The sequence below is a fragment of the Schistocerca serialis genome, chromosome 3, assembly GCF_023864345.2.
Source record: "Schistocerca serialis cubense isolate TAMUIC-IGC-003099 chromosome 3, iqSchSeri2.2, whole genome shotgun sequence".
NCBI classification, from domain to species: domain Eukaryota; kingdom Metazoa; phylum Arthropoda; class Insecta; order Orthoptera; family Acrididae; genus Schistocerca; species Schistocerca serialis.
This window is the reverse complement of record NC_064640.1, coordinates 76,102,491-76,117,399: the sequence shown is the minus strand read 5'-3', so window position 1 is coordinate 76,117,399 and position 14,909 is coordinate 76,102,491. Positions and strand designations below refer to the sequence as shown.

Here is a 14,909-nt window from a genome sequence, read left to right as displayed (position 1 = left end):
TTTCCATTGTTTATAACCCCTATACATTCCTTCCAACTTTCAAGTTTCCCTTCTTTGCTTGATACTGGCTTGCCATCTGAATTCTTGATAATCATACAGTTGCTTCTCTTTTCTCCAAAAGTTGCTCTAATTTTTCTGTAGGCAGTATCCCCTTTTTGCCAGTTACGTGTGTTTATATAGCCTTATTTTTGTCCTATAGTCATTCCTGCTTAGCCATTTTGCACTTACTGTCAATCTTATTTTTAGACGCCTGTACTCCCTTTTGCCCACTTCATTTGCTGCATATTTATATTTCCTCCTTTCACAAATTAAATTCAGTATCAACCTTCTTTCATGATTCTTAAGCCAAGTGTTAGCAATGATTAAATTATGCTCTGTACAAAATTCTACCACACTGGTTCCTCTTTCATTCCTTTCCCCCATACCATATTCGTGAACTATTTATTATCTTTTTCTACTAAATTCCAGTCAACTGTAACTATCTCCTTTCACTACCTGAATAATTTCCTTTATCTCATCATACATGCTCTCAATCTCTTCATTATCAGCAAACCTAAGTGGTATATGCACTTTCACTACTGTGGTGGGTGGTGTGCAGAAGGTAAAAGACAGGGAAATCATCCACACACAATGAACACTACATAGGACTTCTTGTTGTTGACATTACACTGTTAATATCTATATGAAACACAGTAACACTTAATTACAATACTTTTTCTCTGCGAGTTGAGAAATAGTTCTGACATCCATATAAAGTTAAAAAGGGGTGAGGAGGATTCCTTTGCTATGCACTATGAGATGCTGCAGCCTGCTGTAAGTGATGTGCCATGAGCCACGAATAATGCAAAATTCAGTTCTCACATAGAAAAGGACAGTTGCATTCTTAATTAACTGAATACCCAATTGCCAATCTCGGTGGCCACTTTTTGGCATCAAAAAGCTGGATCTTGAGTAGGGGTGGTGATAACTAGTAGAGAGTTTTGCCATTGTTTGGGCAATGTCTCACAGATTGTTCTGGAAACTTATAATCCACATTAAAGCAACCATTGGGCACCTCCCACCTCTCCCAGAAATTGTCCTACTGGTCTCCCCACTAACTCTATTTTTAGTGGAATGTTTTGTGGTGTTTAGATACTGTTGCTACAATCTCTTCTTGCTCCCTTTAAGCCCTTGTTACCCAAAAGGCTACGAGGTGCTCTGCAACTGACCAGCACTCAAACCAATGCAGAACAGTCTGCATGCCACAGATTGCAGAATGGAAATTGTGACTACCGGGTGTCATGTTGCCATTCCCGCCTATTCCTGAGCAGTCACAGTGATCGAACACAGCAAACTGGCTGTACAGTGCCCATTTCACCTTCCCGAGCACTTACTATAGTGGCTTCCTTTTGTTCACTGTTTTGCCTGTCCAGTGAATCCAGATCAAGTGCAAGCTGTCAATCCCTTGCCATTGAGCAAAGGGTGCAAGGGATGGTGAGCATATTGAGGCTGATACCACAAAGAATCCTGTTGAAGTGCTTAAATTGTGTGCTCTTGCTCCCGTTACATTACTTTACATTAATTAAATTCCATGGAACCGATGGAGAGTGATGTCTGGGATGTGGAAAGAAGTCATTGATGTCTAGAAGATATGTGCAATGGGATTATGAGGCTCTCGCCAGGTCTACCCCTCAAGCGGGTAGTTGCAGAGTCCAATACCAAATTGTGGATGTTAAAATTGCCACATAGGATGACGGGTTCAGGAAGCTGCATAGTGAGTTCAGTAAGAACCTCTCTAAGAGCCTTTCATCTACAACTTCATTTGGAGGCAGGTAGGGGGAACAAATTACACACATTCACTGATAAAGCAACTGCTTGGAAACTGATGGTGAGGGAAAGATGTGACAAGTGGTATGCATTCTTTACATAAACAGCCACTCCTTTAGCACTTTCTCCACTATGGTTTTGCATTTTGTAGAGAATGTAGCCATGAAGCTAGTAGTTTTAGTTTCTCCTCATGCGTCCTGAAGCCATTCCTGTTCCACTGCAGCATGGAAGCCTTCTTAGCTATGAGATTTTTCTCTTTCCTTCCTCTGCCATTCCTCTATGATGGAAGCGGAGAAGGGATTAGGGAGGGTGGGTTACTTTAAGGATACTTGTCTGTTCCATCAGGCAGACATTGATATCAATATCTCTATAAGAATGGGTGTCAGATGATCTGTCAGACAGGAGCAAGGTCACAGTGATGGACTAATCTGTACCAGATATTTCCACCTCAACAGCCTTTTGTATTTACAGGTCCACAGCCACAGTGAATTTCTTGAGGGAAGTCTTTTCACTGGGTATGCTGTTTCATTCTGAGACAATCACTATTTCATTATTTAGTGATTAGTTAAGTTCGCCCCCTTGGGCATTACTGAGCTACATCACAACTGAAAATTGTAATGCATACAGCACGATATATTCCACACATTTGTGTGGAGGAAGCAAGCTGCAATACCATCACTAATTATTGTTTCCCCACAAACATTGTAGTTACATGGTCGACCATTTCAGACGTGAAACCCATACATAAAAAGAAAAAAATGGTACCCTTACACAGGTTTTGTGACTGTGCCAGCATACAACACATTAAAATACAATGGTGTAATTATTTAAAATGAATACAATGGCCTGGTCAGCTTCTTAAAATCAAAACTGATGACTGATGGGTAAGGCCTTAGTTGGCACCTCCTGCTTTGTTTGTTACATGAAATGTTATATCTATATGCTACAGATATTGATTTATTTTGAATTACAGCAAACCAGACAACCTGTGAAACAATGCAGCAGCATGGTGTCACTGCTGATACACAATTAGCATTGACATGTTTTGATTCCACCAACACTGTAGCAGATTATCCATAGGAGATATTTCCGTTTTAAGACTTTTGTAATGTTGTGTGAGAAGTCTTGGCATGAGCTCCTGGTCACTTATTACCCTTTTCCATAGACATGCCATTTTAGATATGGAATTACTCATGACTCCACTGCACTGCACACTGGGTGGGTAAACTAGCTCAAGTCATATAAATAAAAGAAATAATTATGGGGAACACAAAAAATACAAGGAAAACTGCTGCCAACTGTTATGCTCCTATTATCTTGAAGCGCAGCAGTACTAACACTCTCAGTTAGTGCCCCCACAGAAAATTTACAGTCTGCCACACTATGCTGACCTGATCCACAGTTTTCAGAACCATAAATGTCACTTGTAACGGTAAGTTCTCTGTCCTACAGACATTTGTAAATTTAAATATTGATGAAACGCGCATAATCTCAGTTTATGGGTGTATGTAAACACTCTCTGATCAGATCTACGGTCTATATTATTCCACTACTTAGAAGATTTGATATATAAACATGTACACAAACTAACGAAAATTATAAATACAAAACATTTAAGTGTTACCCTTAGACTGCACTTACTTTATGAGAAACTGCTCCTTACCCCTTGGTTATACTTGAGAAAGCTCTAGAAACTAACCATTATTAAAAAATCTTATGGTGAACCACCACAATTCTAGAAAAGCAACTGGTCTGTAATTGAACTTACCGCAGACAGAAAGTTTTCATTTCTGAAACTTCATCTCCAGCAATTGTTTCGCAGCTGCTTTGTAATAAAATAGAATTTTACAGCAGTACTCATTCGCAAATTTTCGAACAACTTCCGTGAGTTTCGTTGCTATTCATTGCCGTAGGTTCTGTAATATCGTAGTGCATGTAACGTTTCTTCTGCTGGTAACATCCATCGCTCCATCCTTACAACTTGTGGCTACGGTTCACAAACACGCATGTGGAAAGCGCTGCAAATTTCAGTTTAATTCATGGCAAGGCACTAAGAGATTCGAGCAACCATTATACTATTAACCACGAATTAAAATATAATAACTGCTATACAGTTTACACGCAAGCTAAATGCTAGGATCCTTTATAACTCCTTTGTTCATACATCTACGCTAATGTTTATTTTATTTCTGGCGGGATTACTGCGTACACTATAACACTTGTAAGTGTAGTGCATCTCACTGTGATTTTGCTACATAATTCACTATAAAATGCAAATACTGTTTCGCTTTACTGCCACATTATGCCTTATACATTCATGTACTTTCCATTTGGTATTTAAATGTTGTTTGTTTGAAAATCATAAACATCCCTGCTATCAAAGATACTATGTTTTGACATACCAAACACCGCTGGTACATGAGCGTAAAGAAAACTTCTTCACAGGCTCCTATAGGTCTGCGTGGATAAGGCACATCATTTCTGCGGAGACAAATCGTAGCGCGTAGATTGTATATTGCTGCCGTAAATTTGATCGACATTTCTCAGATCTGTGGGTGCAAATCACAGTTGCGCAGATTAACCGTAGGAGTGAAAATCGCCGCAAATCTGGCGTGTAAGTTGGGTCTGAGTCAGTATCAAACCAGGCTGGCCATGTGATTTTTGGGATGATGCTGCTTGTTTACATTTTGTGATAAAAGTGAAACTTTACTTACGTTTACATACATTTGAGTACCAGCAACAACTATGGGGCAGTATTGTTGTTGTTACAGATGCAAACTAGGACCTGTCAATTTTCATGGTTATGTAAACAAAGTCTAATTACAATTGTCATATTGATATGAGTCCCTTCATATATTTAAAAAACATATATTGGAAAACATCTACATCCATAAAGTCTTATATTGTAGAGCTAATTTCTATTCTTTTTTTAGCTACATGTTTATGAGACAAGTGCTAGATTTGTAATTTATTTGTGTGAAACATGTAATTACATGCATAGCAATTGGTAGTACAAAACAACAGTATACAATCCAATTTTACTTTATATCTACATCTACATCCATACTCCGCAAGCCACCTGACGGTGTGTGGTGGAGGGTACACTGACATTGACATGGCGTCTGGTGTAGTAGGACTAATGAATCGCTCCATGAAAATTAATTGCGTAGTGTCTATAAAGTGTGTATTATGTAGTGAAATAGTACGTAAAGGAATAAAAATTTGTTCTACATTGCAAAAATGGTACCACACAGAATGTTTTGGTGTTACTAACTTTAATAATCCAAGTTGTGAGTGCGGGGTAACAACGTGTAACGGCCGACAGACTGCAGCCAAAATGTTTGCCGATGGACAAGACGAAAGTGTATTATGTTCTCTACAGCGTGATGTGGAAATGTGCGAACAGTATACAAATCTACTTAAGAAAATGATGAGAAGCCTTCTTAGCAACTCGGATAGTATTAACGACGATAACAGTGTATATGTTACACCTAATCCAGTGCATCGTAAACAGTGTGAAAACATGCTTCACTCAGCAATAAACGTACGTATCAGTGCACCTGAGGCAGATGTGAATACAAGTAAAACCACGTACGGGGAAGAATATGTTATGTCTAGTGCAGTGCGTCGTAAACATTGTAAAAATATGTTTCATACAGCTGTAAACACAGCGATAAATACGCAGAGTGAAATAACAACAGGTAGGCCTACCGGTACTGTAAACCACACAAAGGAACATGCGCAAATTAATACAGTGTTACATGCGCAAATTTCTGAATCAAATGTGTGTATATATTCTGACAGCCACGGACGTGGTCTTGCTGAAATCTTACGTGATAATTATCGTGCAAATGCAACCGCCATTGTAAAACCGAGGGCACCCATGTCTGAAATCACAACGAACATAAAAGTCGGAAATCGCCCCAGCTCAACTCAGTGTACAATTATAATAGGTGGAGCTAATGATGTCTACAGGAATGAACTTTACAAATCCACTAACAATTTGAAAGAAATTTTGAGCTTTGCTAGAACACCTGTAATTGTAGTTGGTATTCCCCATAGACACGATCTTATTACTACTTCTATTGTAAATAAAGAAATTATTAAGGCTAACAGACAGTTCAAGAAGATATGCAAAGCATTTCAGAACTCACATTTCATTAGTGTAGATTCACTGGAGAGAGAACATTATACCCAACATGGCCTGCATTTAAACAACAGGGGAAAGATTGTATTAGGACAAAAAATCCGAGACTTCCTTTGTTCACTAGGCAGATGCAAGAAAAGTGAGCACATTATTCTTCCACCTCCAGTAACCCAGTCTACAGCATCGTGTGTAGGACAACAATCACCATCTTCAACAGAAGCAGATCAGCCTACACTGCTGGCAGCTTCAACAACAGTACCTACTAAGGAAAGTGAGCCCACTGTTCTTCTGCCTCCAGTAGCCCAGTCTACAGCATCTTCTCCATTACCACTATCACCATCTTCAGTAGAAGCAGATCAACTTACATCACTAACAGGTTCAACAACAGTACCAACTACCCAAGCAGAAGCAATGAAAACCACCCGCCCCTTAAGCAAAAGAAGAGTGTCACCACCAGGCCATCTCAAAGATTTTTTATTGGAGGCAGGCACCAATCAGTCAATGCGGTGAGCACTGCAACAGATGCCAAGCATAAAAAATTAGTAGTTTTGTATCAAAATGTACAGGGTATAATTAGTAAGATTCCAGAATTAGAAGTACTATTGCTTGATGAACTAAAGGATGTTTCAGTTTTATGTGTATGTGAACATTGGTTAAAAGAAAATCAAGCTTTTGCTGCCAGAATAACAGGATATGAAATGGTTAGTAGCTTCAGTAGAGAAACTTTTAAAGGGGGAGGAACATGCATTTATGTCAGACAAGGAATTGAATATAAAGAAATCAAGTTTAGTAAGATAAAAAACATTGAAAAAGTATTTGAATATTGCGTTTGCAAACTAACAGACCTTAAAATAATTATTGTGTGTGTATACCGTTCCCCATCAGGTAATTTTATGGAATTTTTGGACAGTGTTGAAAGTCTTTTTAGTGAGTTAAGACATTCTACAGAAAGCATTATTGTACTTGGAGATTTCAATGTCAACTTCAAAATCAACTGTTTAAATGTTACAAAATTGACCAATGTCTTTTGTTCGCATAATTTAGCACCAACTATCTTTGAATACACTAGACATGGAAAGAACTCTGAAACAATAATAGACCAAATATTTCTTGACTTACATAAACTAGACAATGTTGTAGAAGTGATTGACACTGGATTCTCTGATCATAAAGCACTAAATCTTAGTATAAATAATGTACTCTGTAAAAACTCTAGGCCAAGTGAGAAACACATCCACAGGAGATGTATTAATGAGGACAACATTAGGATTTTTAATTCCTTGTTAAAAAATACATGTTGGGATCTAGATAAACATGATAGTATAGACATTAAGTTTGAGTCATTTCTAGCTGATTACAAACATAACTTTGAAATTGCTTTTCCCCTTAAGAAAATGAAAGTAAAAGGCAAAATTAACACATGGATAACACAGGGCATAAGAAAATCTGGAGAGCAACTCAGAATGTTAAGTAAATCAGCAAGGCAAAATCCTGCTTTGAAACAACGTGTTAAGTGTTATAGGAAATTATACAAGAAAGTAATCACTGCAGCAAAAAAGTTAAATAATGATTCATATATCAGTAGAAATAATGGCAACAAAAAAATGAAATCAGTTTGGAAAGTGATCAATAGTAACTTAGGAAGAAGCAAAGTAAGAAACAACATTGTTATTAAAACTGAGGACAAAACTATAAATGATCCATTACAAATTGCCAATATATTCAACTGTCATTTTACAAGTGTAGTTCAAAACCTCATACAAACCCAAAGTAGTACAGACATCAGTCATAACATCACATTGAATTCCGAAACTATGTTTTTGTATCCTGTAACAGTACATGAGGTAGAGAATGCCATCAGCAAACTAAAAAATAAATTATCCTGTGGCACCGATGGCATTCCAGACAAAATCATTAAACACAGCAGATATATTTCTCCTCTTCTTGTAGATATAATTAATGCATCTTTCAGTACTGGCACTTTCCCTAGAAAGCTGAAACAATCAATTATAAAACCATTATACAAAAATGGGGATCATTATGATGTAAAAAACTACAGGCCTTTATCAATGTTATCTTGTTTTTCAAAAATTATAGAAAGAGTAATGTATGGAAGATTCTCTACTTTCCTAAAAAAAAGTGGAATATTGGTCGATGAACAAAATGGCTTTCGAAAGAATAGATCAACTGAAACAGCTATATACAACTTTCTAAAACTTGTCCTAAATTCCATTGATAATAATGAAGTAAATTGTGGGGTCTTTTTAGATTTATCAAAGGCTTTTGACGTTATTGATCATAAACTACTGCTCGAAAAACTTAGTTGCTATGGACTCCGTGGTACTGCTCATGCATGGTTTAAGTCATATTTATCTGGCAGATCCCAGAAAGTAGAAATAGTTCATGATGGAAAGTCATACTTTTCTGGTTATAAGGAAGTTAGTTATGGGGTGCCCCAAGGATCGGTGTTGGGACCCCTGTTGTTCTTGATCTTTATAAATGACTTGCCAAACTATTTAACACAAGCTGATTGTGTACTTTTTGCTGATGATACAAGTCTCTTTATTAAAGCTCAGAATGAGACTGACCTTAACAGCAAAATTGAAACAACAGCAGTTGAAGCAAGTAAATGGTTCAGGGACAACAGTTTATTTGTGAATGAGAGGAAAACATTATGGATGAATTACAGACATGTTTCAAATAATATGAAGCCCAATATAACTGTGAAGCTAGGCCAATAGAATATACTACAAACGCCAAATACAAAATTCTTAGGAATTTGGTTAGATGAGCATCTAAAATGGGACAAGCATATAGATGTGCTCAATAAAAAGTTAAATAAATGTTGCTATGTATTTAGAATGCTCAAAAATTTCTGCAGTGATCAAACAGTATTGTGTACATATTATGCATTTATGCATAGTCTTTTGCGATATGGTGTCATATTTTGGGGCAATTCAAGTCAGGCAAAACGCTCCTTTATTATTCAAAAACGAGCCATAAGAATCATAAAAGGAGCTGCACCTAGAGATCCACGTAGGGAAATTTTCAAGGAATATAAAATCATGACTCTTCCATCCATTTACATCTATGAAAGTATATGCTTTCTGAAGTCTCACCCCCAGTTTTCTTCTTTAAACAGTGAGTTCCATGACTATACAACAAGACAGAGTAATGAATTTCACAGAGAAGTGCATAAGAAAGCCCAATACAACAAGAGTGCAATATACCACCCAAAAATTCTCTATAGTGCTCTTCCCTTAAAAATAAAAAGGATTCAGCAGCTGAGCAGTTTTAAAAGTGAACTCAAAAGAATGTTAATCAGTAATAGTTTTTACAGTGTTAGTGAATATATGAATTCTTCAGAAAGATAGCGTGCCTTCACCTATCTTATAAGTTACTCATATACAAACTTGTGTCGTGGGGTAGACTCTTTTATGTACACACAAAAATTAATTAATCTGTCAATATAGAGTGTTATAATCATTGTTTCTTGTTGCTGTCCATTATACACAGAATATATGTAACCTATTTGTGTCCTATATTGTTACAAATTTATATCATGTAAGCTATAATTGTTTTGCCCATATATTTAATTCAGATTATTCACTGATAGTTTTTACATAATATGTTGTTATTCATATTTTTTCTGTATGTAACATATGACAAATCCCATATCATTGTACATGATAAAACGGGTGCTCAATAAACTGAAACTGAAACTGAGTACCTCTATCAGTTCTCCCTTCTATTCCAGTCTCGTATTGTTCGTGGAAAGAAGGATTGTCGGTATGCTTCTGTGTGGGCTCTAATCTCTCTGATTTTATCCTCATGGTCTCTTCGCGAGATATACGTAGGAGGGAGCAATATACTGCTTGATTCTTCGGTGAAGGTATGTTCTCGAAACTTTAACAAAAGCCCGTACCAAGCTACTGAGCGTCTCTCCTGCAGAGTCTTCCACTGGAGTTTATCTATCATCTCCGTAACGCTTTCGTGATTACTAAATTATACTGTAACGAAGCGCGCTGCTCTCCGTTGGATCTTCTCTATCTCTTCTATCAACCCTAGCTGGTACGGATTCCACACTGGTGAGCAATATTCAAGCAGTGGGCGAACAAGCGTGCTGTAACCTACTTCCTTTGTTTTCGGATTGCATTTCCTTAGGATTCTTCCAATGAATCTCAGTCTGGCATCTGCTTTACCGACAATCAACTTTATATGATCATTCCATTTTAAATCACTCCTAATGCGTACTCCCAGATAATTTATGGAATTAACTGCTTCCATTTGCTGACCTGCTATTTTGTAGCTAAGTGATAAGGGAACTATCTTTATATGTATTCGCAGCACATTACACTTGTCTACATTGAGATTCAATTGCCATTCCCTGCACCATACGTCAATTCGCTGCAGATCCTCCTGCATTTCAGTACAATTTTCCATTGTTACAACCTCTTGATACACCACAGCATCATCTGCAAAAAGCCTCAGTGAACTTCCAATGTCATCCACAAGGTCATTTATGTATATTGTGAATAGCAACAGTCCTATGACACTCCCCTGCGGTACACCTGAAATCACTCTTACTTCGGAACTTAAGAATGTAGTCCAAATTATTCGACATAATAATACTTTAGATTTTAGTTTCGGCAGTAGGCTATAGAAGCACTGCTCAATGAGCCACAATTTTAGATGTTTTTTGAATGTCTCTCCAGTTATTACCTTTAGTTCATTTGGCAGAGCATTGAAGGATTTTGCTCCATTAATATATGGACTGTTTGCAGTCTTTTTCAGTCTTCTGTGTATCATTTGTTAATTTTGTACTTGTCTAGTATTGTGGTCACGAATTTCTGCATTACAACAGGTATATTTCTTATCTTCTACAGTTGATACTATTGTTTCAAACATATACATTGAGTAGATAGTCAGAATTTTAAATTCTATAAACAATCGCTTACATGATGTTCTGGCATCTTTTTTGCCTGATATTCTCAAGGCTCTTTTCTGGAGTTTAAATACTCGGTCTACAAGAGTTTTGGAAGCCGCACACCACAATGCAAGACCATATGCTAGAAATGGATGTATTACCCCAAAATACATCATCCTCATTGTTTGGGTATTGACATATGGCGCTATTCTTCTTAAAACATATAGGCCAGATGATAGCTTTGCACATACATAGTCAATTTGTTGTGTCCATAGTAGTTTGCTATTTATGCATATACCAAGGAATTTACACTCACTGCAGATTTTCCCTACAATATTACTATCTTGAGAATCAATACAAGTTTACAAATCACCAATATTGTGAATGGGATTATATTTGTTTTTTGTAAGTTGACCTTTAAATTGTCATTGTCAAACTTTTCCTTTGCAATACCTATAATTTTTTTCACCTCTATGCCGAGATTAAGAATATAATTTCTCCAACAAAGGCCTGAAGTGTCATCTGCATATATTGTAATGAAGGTATCATTGTTTACTATCTTTGGGAAGTCATTGATGTAACATATAAAAAGGAAGGGACTAATTATCGATCTCTGAGGCACACTAAATTTAATATTCCTGACCCTTGATGTATAACTTTTTAATGTTTCTCCATTATTGTGTGAGATTGAGGTACACTGTCTTCTGTTTTTTAAAATTCAAAAATGGTTCAAATGGCTCTGAGCACTATGGGACTTAACATCGTAGGTCATCAGTCCCCTAGAACTTAGAACTACTTAAACCTAACTAACCTAAGGACATCGCACACATCCATGCCCAAGGCAGGATTCGAACCTGCGACTGTAACAGTCCCACAGTTCCTGACTGCAGCGCCTAGAACTGCATGGCCACCTCGGCAGGCTCCGTTTTTTTTTTTTTAATATGATGTGATGAGGTGCAACAGTTTTCCACCTATGCCATATATTTATTTATTTAGTCCTTCAAATCCTACATGTGTATAATATATACAAGGACATTGGACATGGTTAGGTATCTACAAGATAAAATACAGTTTGTATTGCAATCCTAAGGACTAGATATTGAAGTAATTTAGCAAAGAATCATACATACCACAAACATTAGAGGCAACACACAAAGTAGAATATTCATAATGCATCTTTATTTTTGTTGTTTGGCTTCTGTGTACTCTGTCAGACTGTAAACGCAATGATCAATTAAATATGCCTTTACTTCAGCCTTAAAAATACAGAGTTTACCTGCTGATTTAATATGGTTAGGTGGATTATTATAAATCTTTATCCCACTATGTAGTGTGCCTTTTTGGCACAATGATGTTCTCACCTGTTTCATATGAAGGTCAGATTTTTGCCTTGTATTGTATGCATGTATATCTTCATTTTTTAATAAGGTATCTGGATGTCTGTCAATATACTGTTTGATGAAAACTGATGCTTCGTAGGTAAAAATGCAAGGAAGATGAAGAACTGACAGTTTTTTGAATATGGGTCGCATTGTTTACACCTTCAATAATTCTTAATATTTTCTGAAAAGTTCAATATTTGTCGTTGCATTGCTCTAGAAGATTATGCCATATTTAATTACAGAATGCGTATAGGAGTAGTATACATTTAACACGCTGTCTTTGCTGCAACAAGTTTTTAAGATCCCTATCATGTAGCAGGTTTTCCTTAGTTTTCTTTGCAAATATTCAATGTGTACCTCCCATTTTGTGTTGTTCTGGGGCCAGAGTCCCAGAAATTTTGTGCTGTCAACACTTTCAAGAACTCTGTCCCTAAGTTCTATTTATATGTTTGGGTGGTGCCTTCCTTTTACATTATAGAAGTTCAGTGCTACTGTCTTTTCCTTGTTTATAATTAGCTTGTTATAGCTGAACCACTGTTCTACACTGTTCATTGTTTGGATAGTGGAGTCTTTTAGTTTTTCTTCTGTTTTACCACAAATAAGGAATCTTGTATCATCTGCAAATTGGAGGGTAGTATGGCAATATTTGTTTTACATAAGATCATTGAAAGTGTAGAAACAGAGTGGGCCCTAATACTGATCCCTTAGGGACGCCATATTTCACATTTTCATATCCTGAATAGTAGTAGATGATTTTTTTATGGTCAGTACATTGCACTTCAACCACCTGTTTGCGACCACATAGGTATGTACTGAGCCACTCATTGGATATACCTTTAATTCCTAATTGGTCAAGCTTCTGCAGTAGGACATTATGGTCAATGACGTCAAAAGCTTTAGATAAATCAAGACATACGTCCATCACAAACTCACTTGCATCCAGTTTAGTATAGATTTCATTAAGAAATTCAAATATTGCACTTTCAGTTGAATAGCCTATCCTGAAGCCATGCTGTGAGGGAGAGAGAATTTTATTTTTATTTATGAAACCAGACAATCCCTTATAAAAAAAATTTCTAAAATTTTTGAAAATACAGGCATTATGGCTATTGGTCTATATTTTGAAACACATTCTGGATTTTCTTTTTTCAGCAGTGGTTTCAGTTTTGCTGATTTTAAGTATGAAGGGAAGGTTCCTGATGCCAGTGAGCTGTTGCGCAAGTGTGTCAAGTGTTCAGCTATGGCAAGACAGCAGTTTTTAATAATTGCATCTGGTATTCCACCAATTCCACATGAGTACCCTGTTTTCAAGGTTTTTATAACTGATAAAATTTCTTCAGTATTTGTGAGTGAAAGGAACAATGATTAGATTAGATTAGATTAGTTTTTCCTTCCATTGATCCATGCTGAGGAGATCCTCGTGGATGTGGAACATGTCAATTTTTTAAGCTGAAATAACAATACTAATAGTTTGAATATATACAATACATCATTTGTTTCTATTACAAAATTCGTCACTGGAGTAGAAGGAGTTGGCCACTAGTAAGTCTTTCAGGCTCCTTTTAAACTGATCTTTATTTGTAACTAACTTTTTTATATTTGCTGGCAAATTATTGAAGATGAGTGTTCCTTAGATTAGATTAGTACTTGTTCTATAGATCATGAATACGACACTTCCTAATGATGTGGATCATGTCAGGTTAATAAAAAGTGTCTATACAAGATATTACATTAGGCAAAATATTACATGACACTCAATTTTTTTTTGGAGGTTGGGAAATTACCCACTTACTATATCCAAAAATTCATCTAATCAGTAGAAGGAGTTGCCATTAAGAAATTCTTTTGATTTCCTTTTAAATGCTATATGGCTATCTGTCAGACTTTTGATGCTATTAGGTAAGTGACCAAAGACTTTTGTGGCAGCATAATTTACCCCCTTCTGAGCCAAAGTTAGATTTAACCTTGAGTAGTGAAGATCATCCTTTCTCCTAGTGTTGTAGCCATGTAGCTATTACTTTTGAATTCGTTCGGATTGTTAATAACAAATTTCATAAGTGAATATATATATTGTGAGGCTACAGTGAAGATTTCTAGCTCTTTAAATAAGTGTCTGCAGGATGATCTTGGAGGAGCTCCAGCAATTATTCTGACTACACGCTTTTGTGCAATGAACACTCTTTTACTCAATGAAGAGTTACCTCAGACTATGATGCCATAGGAAAGCAGAGAATGAAAATAGGCGTGGTAAGCTAATTTACTCAGATGTATATCACCAAAATTTGCAATGACCCTAATAGCATAAGTAGCTGAACTCAAACGTTTCAGCAGATCCTCAGTGTGTTTTTTCCAGTTCAACCCCTCATCAATGCATACACCTAGAAATTTTGAATATTCTACCTTAGCTACCGATTTCTGATCGAAGTCTATATTTATAATTGGGGTCATTCCATTTACTGTGTGGAACTGTATGTACTGTGTTTTGTCAAAGTTTAATGAGAGCCCATTTGCAGAGAACCACTTAATGATTTTCTGAAAAACATCGTTTACAAGTTCACCAGTTAATTCTTGTCTGTCGAGTGTGATAGCTATACTTGTATCATCGGCAAAAAGTTCCAGCTTTTCATCTTCGTGAATATAGAATGGC

At 36.5% G+C, this 14,909-nt stretch overlaps 1 protein-coding gene across 1 annotated transcript in view; it reads right to left on the bottom strand.

Annotated features, from left to right (window-relative positions):
- Nucleotides 1–4,192, bottom strand: part of LOC126469737 (protein-serine O-palmitoleoyltransferase porcupine) — a 123,379-nt gene extending 119,187 nt beyond the window's left edge. Inside the window, exons 1-2 of the mRNA XM_050096942.1 lie at nucleotides 4,016–4,192; nucleotides 3,575–3,824 (exon numbers count right to left, since the gene is read on the bottom strand). The gene's annotated coding sequence lies outside the window, so the exon portion shown is untranslated. The remainder of the gene's footprint in view (nucleotides 1–3,574; nucleotides 3,825–4,015) is intronic.
- Nucleotides 4,193–14,909: the final 10,717 nt, after the last annotated feature.